Source organism: Cucurbita pepo, chromosome 9, assembly GCF_057944985.1.
Source record: "Cucurbita pepo subsp. pepo isolate OVF chromosome 9, ASM5794498v1, whole genome shotgun sequence".
Lineage (NCBI taxonomy): Eukaryota > Viridiplantae > Streptophyta > Magnoliopsida > Cucurbitales > Cucurbitaceae > Cucurbita > Cucurbita pepo.
This window is the reverse complement of record NC_141806.1, coordinates 9,349,447-9,366,247: the sequence shown is the minus strand read 5'-3', so window position 1 is coordinate 9,366,247 and position 16,801 is coordinate 9,349,447. Positions and strand designations below refer to the sequence as shown.

Below are 16,801 nucleotides of genomic sequence, written 5' to 3'. Positions count from 1 at the left end.
AAATGCTTAGTTTTTCAACAAGTGAAAGCTCCTAGACGAAAGACAGTGGGGATGTTACAACCCTTAAGTATACCGGAGTGGAAGTGGGAAAACATAGCAATAGACTTCATAGTAGGATTACTCGAAACCCTTAAAGGCTATACAACGATCTGGATCATTGTAGAAAGGTTGATCAAGTGGGCACACTTCTTACCTAAAAAAGGCACATATATAGTTGATAACTAGGCACAACTGTATGTGAAGAAATAGTAAGACTTCATGGAGTTCTAGTGTCTATAGTGTCGAATCGAGATCCACGTTTTACGTCAGCGTTTTGGCCCAGACTTCAAAACGCGTTGGGTACTCGGCTCGACTTTGGCACCTCCTTCCACCCCCAAACAGATGGACAAACTGAGCACCAAATCTTAGGGGACATTCTACGTTCTTGCGTATTAGACTTTAAGGAAAGTTGCGCTTTCAAGCCACTATTTGAATGACACCGTTCGAGACCCTTTATGGGAAATGGTGCAGGTCTCCGCAATGTTGGGATGAGGTAGGTGAGAGAAAGCTAGTAGGACCCGAGCTAGACCTAGTCGCCAATGCGACTATCCAAAAAATTTGATCGAGAATGTGTACCGCTCAAAGTAGACAAAAAAAAAAGTTATGCCGATGTAAGACGTAGAGACTTAGACTTTGAGGTAGAGGACCAAGTATTCCTAAAGATAGCACCCATGAGAGGCTTCTTGAGGTTCAGACGTAAGGGCAAGTAAGTCCTAGACATATTGGACCTGTCAAAATTTTCGAGTGAATTGGTATTTAGTGTATAAGTTAGCCCTACCTCCCTACCTCTCAGAAGTACATGAGGTAATTCACGTGTAGATGTCGAGTAAATACATGACGGGCCCTATACACATAATAGATTACGAGCCCCTCCCACTCAATGAAAATTTGAGTTACGATGAAAACCAATAGAATTTTAACCCAAGAAGTGAATGTGTTACCAAACCAGGGACATTATGTTCATTTTGGCGTTGTGTCCAAACAACCATATCAAGGGGGACACGGTGAGTGTAGGAGGATGAAATAAGAGAATAATACCCCCAGTTAGTACAAGAGTTTGAAAATTTTGAGGACGAAAGTTCTTTTTAGGGGTAAATAATGTAACGAATATGAAATATAAAAAAAAAACTTAGTCGCTGGTAATTCCGTGAACCGTACGAAATTGTGTTCCCCGACCCCTCACAACGCCTCCTTCAACCTTCAACCATCGCCACATGAACGTCAACAACCTCCCCAATGTTGAAATTGAAATTGGTCTGATACCAATTTGTTGAAATTGAAATCGCTCTAATACCAATTTGTAGAAAAATAAAGCCGCTCCGATACCAACTTAAGAAAAAAATGCTCGCTTTGAATATAACCCATTTAGATAACTCTCACGAAACTTTAAAAAGGGTATCGAAAGGGGAGAGAGACAAGGAGACAAAGAAGTTCTCCAAAGGTTATTACACAATAACTCAGGCAATAAATTGCTCTCTGTTTTTTTCTCTCTCTTGTTCTTTTATTCTCTACACATTTTACACTATACATAAGACCCCTTTTATAGTTTTTCTAAGGCTAAGTTGAGCAGTATCTTCCTCATTTTTCTGTCTCCCATAACCCTTTTCCCTCTCAAATTTAGTGCCATCACTCTTCTCTCTCCCATAAGCCTTACCCCTCTCAAATTTCGTAATGGTCTTTTTCACAAAATAACAAACAAAAAATCATAATTTTTTTTCTTCTCTCTCTCCTGCATTTAAGTTTATTTTTCAACATCTAAACCACTTAGAACAACTACAACCAAAGAAGAGACGAAAAAAATTCGTGAGAAGGAGAAAACTGAAGAAAAGCTCCAGCAGGAAAACTCGTGATGTCGAAACCCTCAACCCCACATTTTAACCAAACAGATCAACCATGAAAGACCTCACCGACCTTAGTATATTCCCCAAAGAGGATTCACAATGTGCATCGTCGTCCTCGAAGAGGGAATTCGAAAAATCAAACTTTTGGAAGAATTTCTTATCTACCTCCACAAGCGTCCAACAATCACGAAACTTTTTGAGAGAGAGAAGAAGAAGATGATGAAAGATAGATGAAGAAGGTGGCATTGAAACTGTTGCAACAAGGAGAGAGAAAAGGAGACTAGAGAATCGCGCTGAGTTGGGTAAGGAAGACGAATCGAATGGATTCGGGTCAAACGCGAGGCGAGGCTATTCTAGCGAAGTCTTGGACAAATCTTCGATAGTAGCTTGCTAACCCTAGGAAGCTTCATATCTCTGTAACTGTAGTTGAGTGTTCCCATTTAGTGATGACTTCTATCATTGTGGATGAAAGAAAAAAAGTAACAGAATGGGAGAAGAAGCGAAGACACACAAATTAATTTTCTTCTTTTTGTGGTGTGTTTAGAACTTGCACCATTTTCCTTATATAATAAAAATTTTACCCATTTCTACTACAAATGAGCAAGCACTCCACCATTCCTTCCACTACTTCCAATATCTCCGGCCTTTTTTCATGGAGAAATAAGCAACAGAAATAAAATAAATACTAACCACTATTTTTTTTTTTTAACAAAAAAAAAACTTATAAAGCAAAATATATAAAAAAAACTTGTTTAACTATGTTGAAACGACTTTCTTCAAGCCAATCTTCTCTCTTATCTCCAGGAATCGTTGTCTTGCTAACGGCTTTGTCAGAATATTCGCCAACTGTTCATCTGTGTTCACATATTCCAGTTCAATAGCTTCAGTTTGTACACATTGGCGAATAAAGTGGAACCTGGTATCAATGTGCTTACTTCGATCATGGTAAACAGGATTTTTTGCCAACGCTATAGCTGACTTGTTGTCAACATTAAGCTTGGGTTTTACTTGCAGTTGACTGATGTTACTCAAAATCCTGCCCAACCATACTCCTTGACATGTTCCAGCAGTTGCGGCTATATACTCAGCCTCGCATGATGACAAAGCCACCACCTTCTACCTCTGTAATACCCAGATTATTGGATTTACTCCCAAATAGTACAACACTCTAGTTGTACTCTTTCTATCATCAATATCCCCAGTCATATCACTATCGCTAAATCCTACCAGCTCTACATTCGATAGCTTCTTATAAACACAGCCAAAACTTAGAGTACCTTTCACATACCTCAATATTTGTTTTACTGTTGTGAGATGTGAAGTTGTTGGTGCCTCCATGTATCTACTCATCACATAAACTGAGTAGGCTATGTCGTGTCGGGTATTAACCAGATAGCATAAGCTTCCAATAAAACTTTTGTAAAGTGTTTTATCAACCGCAGGTTCTCCATTCCCATTTTTGCTCATCTTCATTCTTGGTTCCATGGGAATCAAAAAAGGATTGCACTCCCCCATTCCTAGCTTCTCTAGGATTTTTCTTGCATATATGGCCTGACATAAAGTGATTGATTCACTACTTTGTCGTACCTCAATACCCAAGTAATAGCTCAAAAGTCCAAGATCGCTCATCTCAAATTTCTGGTGCATCTCTTCCTTGAACTGAGCTATAACTTGTTTGTTTGAGCCGACTATGATTAAGTCATCCACATATGTGCCGATTATCATTGCTTCAACTCCATTAATATTCTTGTAGAGAGCATATTCCTGTGGACATCTAACAAAACCAAGTGACTGCAAACATTGATCGAGTTTAAAATTCCAGGCTCTCGGAGTCTGTTTTAATCCATACAAGGCTTTACGTAGTTTTAACACCATGTTTGGATTTTCCTTGTTAACGAACCCTTCTGGTTGAGCAACATACACCTCCTCTTCGAATCGCCATTCAGAAAAGTTGTGTTTACATCCATATGATGTACTTCCCAGTTCTTAAAGGCTACATAGGCAAGAATTAATCTCACTGTTTCTAACCAGGCCACTAGTGGGAATACTTCACTGTAATCTACACCAAACTGCTGTACATATCCCTTTGCCACGAGTCTCGTCTTATGTTTCATGATTTCTTCATTTGGATTTTTCTTTAATTTAAAAAATCCATTTGATGCCGATTACTTTATGATTCTTCGGAAAATCTGTGAGTTCCCACGTTCTGTTCTTTTCAATGGAGAGAATTTGAGACATCATGGCATTCCTCTAGTTTTCATTCTTAGCAGCTTTCTTATATGAAGTTGGTTCCTCTATAGAAAGAAGACAAAGGTCCACTGCTTCCTCCTCTGCTTCATTCAGTTCTCTATAAATATCTTCTAGAGACCTGAATTTTTTCGGCATCGATGAGCTTGACAATGATGCATTTGAGGTATTGTCTGGCGTTGATAAATTTGAGAGCACTACTCCTCGACCACAAATGTCTATTGCAGAGTTATCACCGAAGCGTACCTTTCAAACAACAGATGTGTCGATCTCACGAAACACCCTTCTTTCTCATGACATATGGTTGCTTGCTCTAGTATCTAGGTACCAGGAATTTTTAGTTCCAATATTGGCTGATGACGACACTATAGTTTCATTCAACATCACAAAATCAGGGTCTTTGTCATGTGTGGTTTTAATTTCACACGCCTCTATCATCAGCAATGAAGACTCCTCATCCTTTTGCATCTCTATCAAGTTGAGTTGTTCGTCTTTTGTGGAACACTCTGATGCAAAGTATCCCATTTGCTGACACCTGTAACGTTTAATTTTACTTTTTTCAAATTTCTTCTTTTGAGTTTGCGACTCTCCTTCATCTCCTCGATGCCAGTCACTTCTCCCACGGCCTCTCCATCTTCCACGACCCCGTCCCCTGCCTCCTTTGGAACTGCCTTGATCCTTCCATTCTTTCTTTGAGGATTTTGCATTCTCTCGTTCCTTCCATTCTGCATGAGTGAGGAGAACGGTTTCATCCTTTTCTTCAAACCCTTGCAACCTTTCTTCATGTACCTTGAGTGATCCAATAATCTCATCAACGGATTTCGTTTTGAGATCACTGAACTCCTCAATCGTTGAACTGATTTGAAGAAACTTTGCAGAGGTGGATCTTAGAAGTTTCTTAACTACTTGGATATCATCCACAGTATTGCCGAGCCCTCTCAATTTGTTGACAATAATGGTGAGTTTTCCTGAATACTCATCAATACTTTCTGAATCACCCATCCTCGACGCTTCAAACTCCTGCCAAAGAGTGTGCGTTCTAACTTCTTTCACTCTTTCCGCACCTAGATTCATATTTTTCAACATGATCTCTTTTTTTGTTCTTTATTGTTCTCTTTTTTTACTCCTCATAGTTAATACATAGGCGCATCGACCCGTCTTTCTTTTTCACAAACAACATCGGCACACACCAACAAAATAAATTAGGTCGAATGAAACCCTTTTATAGTAAGTCTTGTAGTTGTAATTTTAGTTCCTTTAATTATATTGGAGCCATGTGGTATAGTGCTTTAGAGATAGGTCCAGTTCCTGGTTTGAGTTCTATCCCGAAGTCTACAGCTCGTAAAGGGGAAACTCCTAGTAAATCCTCTGGGAAGACACTTGGAAATTCGTTTACTATGGATACCGTATCCATTGTTTTCTCTTTTCCTTTTACGTCCACTGTAACCTAAAAATAGCAACTAAAACTTTTTTAACAAACTAACATGGCTTGTACTTTTAACTCTCCAGTGATGAGGACGAACGAGTGTGCCGTTTTATAACTTAGGGCATCTCTGACTACGTTTGCCTTTCCAGGGTGGTACTGGATATCTATATCGTAGTCCTTCACTAATTCCAACCAACGAAATTTTTTTTGGGTGAAGAAATATTTTAGGCTATTGGTGGTCTGTGTAAATTTGGGTCTTTTCTCCGTACAGGGAGTGTCACCATATCTATATTGCTCTAATAGCCCAAAAATAAATAAAGAAATAAAGAATAAAAATAATTATAAAAATAGTTAAAATTATAATAATAAAAAAATAAATTTAATTAATTAATTAAATAAAAAAAATAAAAAAATAAAAAAATAAAAAAATAAAAAAATAAATCTTTCCCCATCTCTCTCCACTGACCTCTTTCCCACAATTATCTCTCCTCTCCCCATCTAAGCTCGAAAAAAAAAGAAAAAAAAAAAAAGAAAACCTGACAAAAAAAAAAAAAAAAAAAACAGAAAACAACCATCTTGAGATTTGAGAAGAAGTATTTGAATAGATTGCAGATTTAGAGATCTTTGTCGGTTATTACGGTAAAATTCTATCTGAGAACTTCTTTTCCTTTATAGTTATGCTTATAAGAAATTAATTTAGGATCAAATATTCTTTCCTATCTTACCGTATGTAATAATCAGATCCCATGTTCAATTAATTAGATTTCTTTTTAGCATCGGAAGTTATAGGAAATAAGGTTAGAATCAATATAATTTTAGCTGGCATATCCATAAATCTGTAAGATAGTGGCCAAATTAAAATTGGCCAATAATATCGGTCGAAAATAAATATAGAATTAGAGTAATATTTATTTACTGATGTTTACAAAACTGAGAATCTATTTACAGAATGGGAATGAAAATAATTACCATGAGGGAGGAGGGAAGATTGAGGGAAGATTTGTTAAACAGAATTTAAAACTATAACAGGAGATATCAGAGGGCATGAAACTCCATTAAATTCTGTCTAACAGTAAATATCATAATTTCAACAAGGTAAATTAGAGAAATAATTGTATAGAGTTCAAACTTGAAACTGATATCATGGGCTCACATAGGTTGGCTTGGATTTCAAAGGACGGAATCGAACTTTCAGTAAGGATATATACGTGACAACGACTTAAGCTATCCATGTAAGTGACCTTACTATCGGCAAGGTTATATTTGATGTTGACACGTGCCCTGTGGTTCTGCACGTGTCATATATATTGATATGTGTGAATTGTCTGAGGATCGATATGCTTCCTATATGTTATGTTATGTTATGTTATTATATGTGGATTGTATGATAATAATTATGGTACGATGTGCTCTAGGAGATGTTAAAGATAGGGTACGAGAAGGATGCACAAAACGAAATGTAACGATAGGAGTAAGATACGTTCATGAAATGTTAGAGTTAGGTTACATACCGGAGTGCTATGGATAGGAGAGATTGATGAAAGAATACGGTCAGGTTATGGGTAGAAAGGGATAGGTTTGTGATAGATTGATAGAACGATATCGTTAGGGTACGTTCTTGTGACGATATGACCAAGGTACGTCACGTAATGATATGTCTGTGATAGGTATAGGAACGTTAAGGCTATGGTAAGTTAGAGAACGATATGATTATGAAGTGTTTACGTTATGACTTGGTTATGATATGATACATTGTATGCTAGATTATTGTGCTTAAGTACAAAATCATGTGAACGTGAATGTATGTTATTTATGTTGCTTAGTTGATGTGATATGAATGCATGTGACGATGTGTGACCCTTGCACGATTATGGCTTGTTGTATGAGTATTGAAATGTAACTGAATGAATTGTATGACATGAAATACGGTAAATTGCATGATACATAACCCTGCTAGGAATATGTATGATATGTAACAGAATGAGAATGAGAATGACATGTAAGCATGAAAACGTGACACGGGGTTATGTTCATTAAATGATGACTGTAGGATTAGTGGGACCTCATGCATATTGTGTGATCATGCATTTGGGGGGATACCCCTATCCCATCACGAGGGTACGGACGCGTACATCCAAATGGCAGGACAACGATCGTTATGCCCTGCATAGCATTGTGTGACGGTTTTAGTTTTAACGGGTCACGGTGGGCCCCTAGAGCATGCCCACCGGCTAGGGACAGTGGCCCAGCGGTGTGCGAACTAGCTGGTGAGCTCATACTCGCACGTATGGGCTGCGTGTAGAGTATATGGTACACGTCCACGATTACCTGTTAGGATTACACCGTAGGGAAAATGAAACAAAACGAAACGAAAAAGAAACGAAACAAAACGAAACGAAATGAAACGAAACGAAAGATAGGTCCCATCATTTTATTGCATGTGATTGTTGCATTTAACCCCAATAGTGGGGTCACTTACTGAGTATTTCTTTAAATACTCAAGCCATGTGCTACTACATTTTTTAGGTTAAGGCAAGGCATTCCTGTACGGCTGACGACGGCATCGCAACTCGAGATCATGGCACATGCATAGGATAGTGGTATTCATTTTCTTAGACTTAGGATAGAATAAGATGTTTTAAACTTAAATGCTTATTTATTTTATTTCGGGTCTTTTGTTGTGTCATTTTAAAGATGTTTTCGAAACACGTAAGTCCATGGCTGTGTTTTTAAGTTAAAGGTTATATTTTATGGAATTTAAATGAAGTCTTTCGCATTCAATGTTTATGGTATGTATACAGTAGCGACCTTAAATTAAGTAGAAAATTTCGGGTCGTTACAATTGCGAATACTACTGCGGCCGATTCTAGGTTGTGCGTAGGGTAGTTTTTCTCATATTCTTTCAATTGGCGTGATGCATAAGCAACAACCTTACAATGTTGCATCAACACGCACCCTAATCTTTTTTTAGATGCATCGTTGTAGATTACGTATCCCTCCGAGCTTTATGATCACATGAGCATTGGAGTTGACACTAGTCTTTATTTTATGTCTTGGATGCTGGCCTCACATGCGTCATTGCATATAAAAGGTATGTTCTTCCTTGTAAAATGTGTAAGAGGCGAGGCTATTCTAGTGAAGTCTCGGACAAATTTTCGATAGTAGCCTGCTAACCCCAGGAAGCTTCATACCTCTGTAACCGTAGTTGGATGTTCCCATTTAGTGACGACTTCTATCATAGTGGAGTCACTTAAATCCCATCTTTAGACACTACGTGTTCTAAGGTTGAGACTTTTTGTAGCCAAAATGCACATTTGGAAAATTTGGCATACAACTTGTTCTAACTTAAGATAGTTAAGACTTTTCGGAGGTGTTCCTGGTGTTCTTGTTCCGTTTTCAAGTATATTAGAATGTTGTTTATGAACATCATAACAAACATGTTTAGACATTCCTTGAATACATGGTTTATTAATTTCATGAACACGACTGGGGCGTTGGTGAGGCAAAATTACATCACTACAAACTCGTAGTTGCCATATCTTGTTCAAAGGTTGTTTTCGATACATCTCATTCCTTAATCTTAATCGGATGATAGCTTGATCGAAGGTCTATCTTGGAAAATACTGTCGCCTTTCGGAGCTAGTAGAATAAATCCTCGATGCGAGGGAGTGGGTAGTTGTTCTTTATTGTTCTCTTGTTTTACTCCCTATAGTTAATACATAGGCGCATGGACACGTCTTTCTTTTTCACAAACAACACCAGCACACACCAACAAGATAAACTAGGTCGAATTAAACCCTTTTATAGTAGATCTTGTACTTGTAAATTTAGTTCCTTTAATTTCGTTGGAGCCATGTGGTATAGTGCTTTAGAGATAGGTCTAGTTCCTGGTTTGAGTTCTATCCGAAGTCTACAGCTCGTGAAGGAGAAACTCCTGGTAAATCCTCTAGGAAGACACTTGAGAATTCGTTTACTATGGATGTCGTATCCATTGTTTTCTCTTTTCCTTTTACGTCCACTGCGCATGTTAGTATAGCCCCATCATCCCTGTTGGATCTCTCGTAGTACTAGTGAATGGGTGCGAATCATACCGCTTGAAGTCTCGTAGCCAGTTCACTACTCTAGTAGATTGCAAGTGTTGGATTGTTGGGTGATCATTATGACATGCATCATGACCTAAAACGACTCCCGCATCAAACTAGTAATGGGGTCTATTCAAGTCACTGGTGCTGCTAGAGGTGGTGCAGCTTGTGGCGGTACAACTTGAGGCAATGCAGCTGCATCCTTCCTAGTTACTAATCCTTCTCGAGGTGAGCTCTCTTTAGCCTCACCTCTTCCTCTACATCTAATCTTCCACATCCTCTAGGTGACATGGTTCTAAAAACCAAGATAATTCTATTTAAGTCTATCATTTACTAACAATACAATATCATAGTACACAAAAAAAATTCATACAACATTGCAAGCATATAATAGCGAAATTAAATCAAGCATCATGCTGCAATATATAATATAATTAAAGCTCGTTAATTTTCATGCTACATAACATTTAAAACATAGAGCCAATCACTACACATAACATTTAAAGCATCATTGTGTATATAATGGTGACAGAGCATCAATGAGTGAACTGCCTGGGATCGAGCTCGCACGTGTGGGTTGTGTGTAGGGAAGTACTACACATCCAATGTTGTCTAAATTGGAGGACACCCCATGACCGTTTTAACCATAGGTCCTAGATCATTAGTTACACATGTTTGCATTCTTTGACCCCATCAGTGGGGTCACTTACTTAGTATTTCTTAAAATACTCGAGTCATGTGCTATTTCTACTTTAGGTAAAGGCAAAGTACCCCTGTACCGTTGACGACGACATTGCAATCAGAGACCATGCCACGTGCATAGGATAGTAATATTTTCTTTTCTTAGACTTTGACTAGTATGGGATGTTTTTCATTAGAATTTTTACTTGCTTTATTTATTATTGTTCTTATATAGTTTTAAATATGTTTTCAAACTAGTATGTCCATGACAGTGTTTTAAGTTGAAGTAATATTTTAAGATAAAGATTATGTTTCACGATGATGTTTTAAATGTTTCTTTCACACAAGAGCATAGACTATGATGATGGTAGTGACTTTAGGTTAGTAAAAATCTAGGGCCATTACATGTGATGTGCTGATGATGTGATTTATGTTATGGTGTAATACGTTCGGCGATATAATACATGATGAGACATGCATTATGATATGATGTGATATGTCTATGACATCATGTCTATGATATGATATTTCTATGATATAATATGTTGAAGGACATGTTATGTGCATGGTACGACATAATATGATGTATGATAGGAATGATACGGTATTCAACTCCGATACATGTCTTAAAGACAATGTTGAAAAATGATATGATATGAAGGAAAATGGAAGGAGTTTTTTAGATGCATCAGGGAATGTCTCCTTTTACGATGTTACAAATGCGTACGTCATGAGACAAGAAAATGATCATTATTTCTAACATAATGTTGCGATGATCATGATCATGCCTCGCAAGACACTCGAGATTTGCTGACCTCCGGACGTCTGGCTATGGACAACCAGCTCGACTATGATGGGTCTAGGGGGCGTGCGAACCGCCTGAAGACTCACACTTGCACGCACATCCAATTTTATCCAGACTGGAAGCCACCCCTACGATGGTTTTAATGATAGGTCCCTAAGCATGAGTTGCATGTGTTTGCATTCCGTGACCCTAATAGTGGAGTCACTTATTGAGTATTTCCTAAAATACTCAAGTCGTGTGCCACTTCTATTACAGGTAAAGGCAAGACACCCCTGTAGAGCTGATGACGACATCACAAGTAAAGACCATGGCACATGCATAGGATAATGGTATTTCATTTCTTAGACTTTAGGTTAGTACACGGTGTTTTTACTTTTAATGTTTATTTTTTCTATTCAATATTTGGTTATGTTGTTTTAAATATATTTTCGAACACGCAAGTCCATGACAGTATTTTATGATAAAGTTTTAAAGATTTATTTCCGCATAAGAGAGTATGTCGTGATGATGATAGCGACTTTAGGTTAGTAGAAATCTAGGGTTGTTACAGTTGGTATCAGAGTTCTAGATTAGAGATTCTGTAGACTAGCCTACGAGATAGGCTTGACATGTTCCATGGTCCCACATCTTATGCCCCCCGATCATCATCAAGTATGTCATGGATAAGATAAGAAAAGGAAATGTTGTTGATTTCATATGTTGTTACTGCTTGGTCATTATCAACTATAACTCCTAATTAAATTTTGACACCATTGACTTTATTATTGTTGACTTAGTTATATGTTTATTTTAATAAAGAATTGGTATGATTTACCCAGCATGGAATATGAATGTTAATTAATATATTGATAGTGTTTAGATTAGTAAGGTTTGTACCATGAATGGGGAGCTAGAGTTTAGTATTTATGTCAGATGTCTTGAACATAGTTAAAATACGCAGTGTTATGACCATAGAGATGGGAAAAATGTATCAACGTATACTGACGATTAAATAGATTCAAAAGAAAACGAACAAAAAAACTTGATAGATGACAGCATCTTATAGTCTGCTACAGATATTAAAAGTGGTAGTGTCGAAAGGAAATTTCGTCACTATGAAGTATGTAAATATGAAATTTAAGTATGGGTGAAAAAAAAAAATAAATAAGCTAACACAGTAAAAGTTGAAACATTGTATACCTAAACTCATTTATGAATGACATAAATGACTTTAATGTGAGCTAAGCTCAGGAAGTCGTGAGATGTAGAAAACCACCCTGCCTAACACTAACTGATTAAACTATTGATCTTGTTGACAGAAGAAAGCAAGTCATCTAGAAGAAAGTGAGAAAATTGAAATTGAGGTTGAGGTAAGTATTTAAGTTCTCCAATACTAAATTGAGGTTGAAATTGATTACAATGTGCCTAAACCACAATCATACTAAATGGATTCTATTTTTCATGAAATTTTAGGAGAAGACTCAATATGATATGATAAGGTTATGTATGAAATTTGATAATAATTAGATTATGATAAAAGGCTAAACCAAGGGTACGTGTAAAATGACTAAAATTCCCCTATAATTATATATAGCTGGCTTAGGAGCAAAGTGACCCCTAAATGACATTTAATTGAATGAGACTTATGTTACAAGGCCATTGAAATATGTTGAGGATTTAAACCAAGATTTGCAGTGGTAAATAACCAAAATATCCCTATAAGAATTCTAAGATGTTTTCAAGATCTTAAATACTCAAAATACTACGAAAATTGATGAGACTCGTTTACAATATAAGGGTAAGTATGAAAGATTTTAAGGAGATTATAACAACTTAGGGATATGAGCTAAGAGAAAAAGTATGTAACTACCCTCAAGACACTTGATAAGGAATCAAGGTTTTTATGAGTACTAAGTGACAAGATACATATGAAATATTTATGCTTGTAGAAAAATATTTATGACTCATATGGATTAGGGTGTACTTGTTAAGAATTTTTCTTTAGTTGTATTTCAAGACTTAACAAAAAAAACTCTTGAACGAGAACCCGAGATATTTTAAAGACCTCCCGATGAGTAGTGCAATATGGTCTTACGACAATGAATACGTCGTAGGAAACTATGAACACCTAGGTGTAGGTACTTCAACTATGTCACAAGGAACCCGTGAATTCTTGGACATAGGTATGTAAATTGTATCGCACCGAACACATGAAGCTTTGGATGCAAATATTAAGACTATGTCACGGGGAATGCATGAAGCCTCGTGCATTTATTTATTAAATATAATGAACAAATTAAGGTAACAAAAGTCAAGAGATAGGAGTTGAAGAAAGTTCTCTTAAGTATAGGAGTTGAAGAAAGATAATGTTTCAAAGATTTTCTTTTAAGTTTCAATGTGGTAGTTATGAGTGACTGTGAGGTCTTTTAACTCATTAATACCCACAACTTGTATAATTTAATGAACTAGATCTTCGAGAAGGTTTGTAATGATCTAAATAAATTCTAAAGGGAGTAATTGGACAAACTAGCTAATAATTATAAATTTTAGTGTTTAAACAAAATATCCTTAGACCGTGAAATGTTTCATCAATATACTTAAAAAATAATAATAATAATAAATAAATAAATAAAAATAAAAAAATAAGTTTATTGTTAGTGAGATGAAACCGTTAATATCTTGTTTGAAAATACAATTCAACTTTCAAACGTTTTGTTAATACTCATAATTTAAAAAAAAAAAATTAAAAAATACTCTTAAATCACTTTTCTCTTCAATTTTGTTTTGAAGTCTCTTGTTTAGGGACATTTCCTAATATGAATATAATACAATTCAATATTTAAATAAACAATTTATTTTCAATCTTATTCTTGAGTATTTTTAAATTTGTGTTAACAAATTCGTTCATATACATAAGAATACAGTTTGACTCGTCTACTCTATTTCGAGTCAACAAAGATATCATAGGCTTTGCAGTGTACCCAAAATAAAATGGCGAGACCAAGTTATCGTTTTAAAATATTATGCATAAAATCATTCAACCACATGAGAAAGAACAATATTACTAGCGAACAAACGAAGACCTTTGTATGTTAGACTAACATGATAACCAACTATACCACAAGACTAAATGATGTGCAAATTTTGTTCTATATTATGATATAATGTTATAAAATCCAGGAGTAAAAAGAATGATAAAATTAGAATTTTAAATTTTTTTGTTATTCTAGAATTAATTGTGCAATATTTGAAGGCTTTCATTGTTATTTTGAGCAATAGGTCCAACTCTTTAATTGTAACGACTTACAAAAAATAATAATTATAACAATAATAAAGAAATAAATAAATAATTAACCCATCCCTTCCTTCATTGGTATCTTAGGACTCCTTCCTCAAATATCACTCTTCAACCCCTACTCTAACTACCAGTTATGCTAGAGAGAATAAAAAAATAGATTGGAAAAGATTCACATATAAAGCTAGAGAAAGAATATAAAAATAGCCCCTACTCCAACTATCAGTTATGCTAGAGAGAGAATAAAATGGCTTTGATACCATGATAGATGATCACCACCAACTATCAGTTATGCTAGAGAGAGAATAAAATGGCTCTGAGACCATGTTAGATGAACACGACTCTCCACAATGGTATGATATTGTCCACTCTGAGCATAAGCTTTGTTTCGAGCTTTCCCAAAAGGCCTCATACGAATGGAGATAGTATTCTTTGATTATAAACTGATAATCATTCCTTAAATTAGCTGTGGGACTCTCATCCAACAGAATTAAACGGCTAAACAAAATTAAACGAAAAAAAGAAATCAGATTTAGAAGTAAAGAAGATTCAGTGGATAGAACTAAACACTAAAACTAAATACAGAGATAAGATTCAATTAATAGAATTAAAAACTAAAACTAAATATGGGGAGAAAAGAAAATAAAGACAAAGATTTGGTGGAAAAAAACTCTACGATAAAACAATTAAAAATTAAAACTAAATATAAAAAAATGGAGATTTAGTGAAAAGAGCTCCACATAAAACAAAAGAATTAAAAATTAAAATTAAATACTGGGAGAAAAGAAAATAACCCCGAGGAAAAAATAAAATAAAGACCAAGACTAATAGAAAAAAGAGGAAAGATTCAATAAATAGAATTTAAAGTTAAATATAAAAAGAAAAATGGAGATAGGGTGAAAAGAACTAAACCCAGCAAAAAAAATTGAACTTTAAATATCTCGGACTTTTATTCATGCAAATATTCTAATGTTCACATGAAATCTAACATAATCATTATAAATTAAAGGAATAATTTTGTACAAGTTCGAATTTAAAACTGATGTCATGGGCTCACATAAGTTGACTTGGATTTCAAAGGATAGAATTGAACTTTAAATTAGTGACAACAACTTAAGCTAATCAGGTAAGTGGCCTTACTATCGGCACGATTATATTTGATGCTGACACGTGCCCTGTGGTTTTGCATGTGTCATAAACTTCATGTGTGAATTGTTTATAAATCGATATGACTATGATATGTTATGTATATGTTATGATACGTGAATGATATGATAACTCTTACATCATCATGTGTTCAATGATATGTGTGAGATAGGATACGAGAAGGATGCGATAAACGTAATGGAACGATATGACTAAGATATGATTGACATAATCAATGATATGTGTGAGATAGGATATGACTATGATATGTTATGTATATGTTATGATACGTGAATGATATGATAACTCTTACATCATCATGTGTTCAATGATATGTGTGAGATAGGATACGAGAAGGATGCGATAAACGTAATGGAACGATATGACTAAGATATGATTGACATAATCAATGATATGTGTGAGATAGGATTCGAGAAGGATGCGATAAACGTAATGGAACGATATGACTAAGATATGATTGACATAGCATATGGTTAGGTTATGTATAGAAAAGGATATGATTATGATAGAATGATAGAACGATATGGTTAGGATACGTTCCTATAACGGTATGACTCAGATTCGTAAATAAAACGATATGGTTAGGATGCTATACGTTCCTATAACAGTATGACTCAGATTCGTAAATAAAATGATATGAAAAATGATATGATATGTTCGCTAGAGGGATTGTATTAAACAATAATAAAAACGAAAAAGATGTTGTGACCTTGTACCCCCCTTAACGGGTGTCTGGGGCTCTGGGGCACTGAGAGCTACTAGAGAATGAAAGGAGGCTTAGGTCCTAGTACGTTATGATGATAGGTCCCGTAATTGCAAGTTAGAGTGAGTGGATGAGTCACGTAAGTGACTATAATGTAGTTTTATGTTGACTACAATGGGAGTCGAACCCACGACCTTCTGTTCCGAAGTCAAACGCGCTAATCCACTGCGCTATGCAATCATTTTTTGAAGTTTATGCAAATACATTAATATAAATATATATTTTTATACTTTTATGTTTGAATTCCTACTTATCATACCGTAATGGAAAGTATGGGGACCTGATGCATAATTGTGTGTTCATGTGTATCGAGATACTGCCCCATTATGATGAGCACGGACGCGTACTTCATGAGACTGATTGTGATCATCTTATTCGCCATAATGCTACGACAATCATTATTCCCTACGGGTGTCCAGCAACAACTCTCAGCGAGTGCTAGCCAGACCAGTAGGCCTAGGGAGCGTGCGAGCCTG

At 35.8% G+C, this 16,801-nt stretch overlaps 1 non-coding gene across 1 annotated transcript; it reads right to left on the bottom strand.

Moving 5' to 3' along the window:
• Positions 1-16,431: 16,431 nt before the first annotated feature.
• Positions 16,432-16,505, bottom strand: TRNAR-UCG (transfer RNA arginine (anticodon UCG)). The gene has a single exon. It is a non-coding gene; the product is annotated as a tRNA-Arg (tRNA).
• Positions 16,506-16,801: the final 296 nt, after the last annotated feature.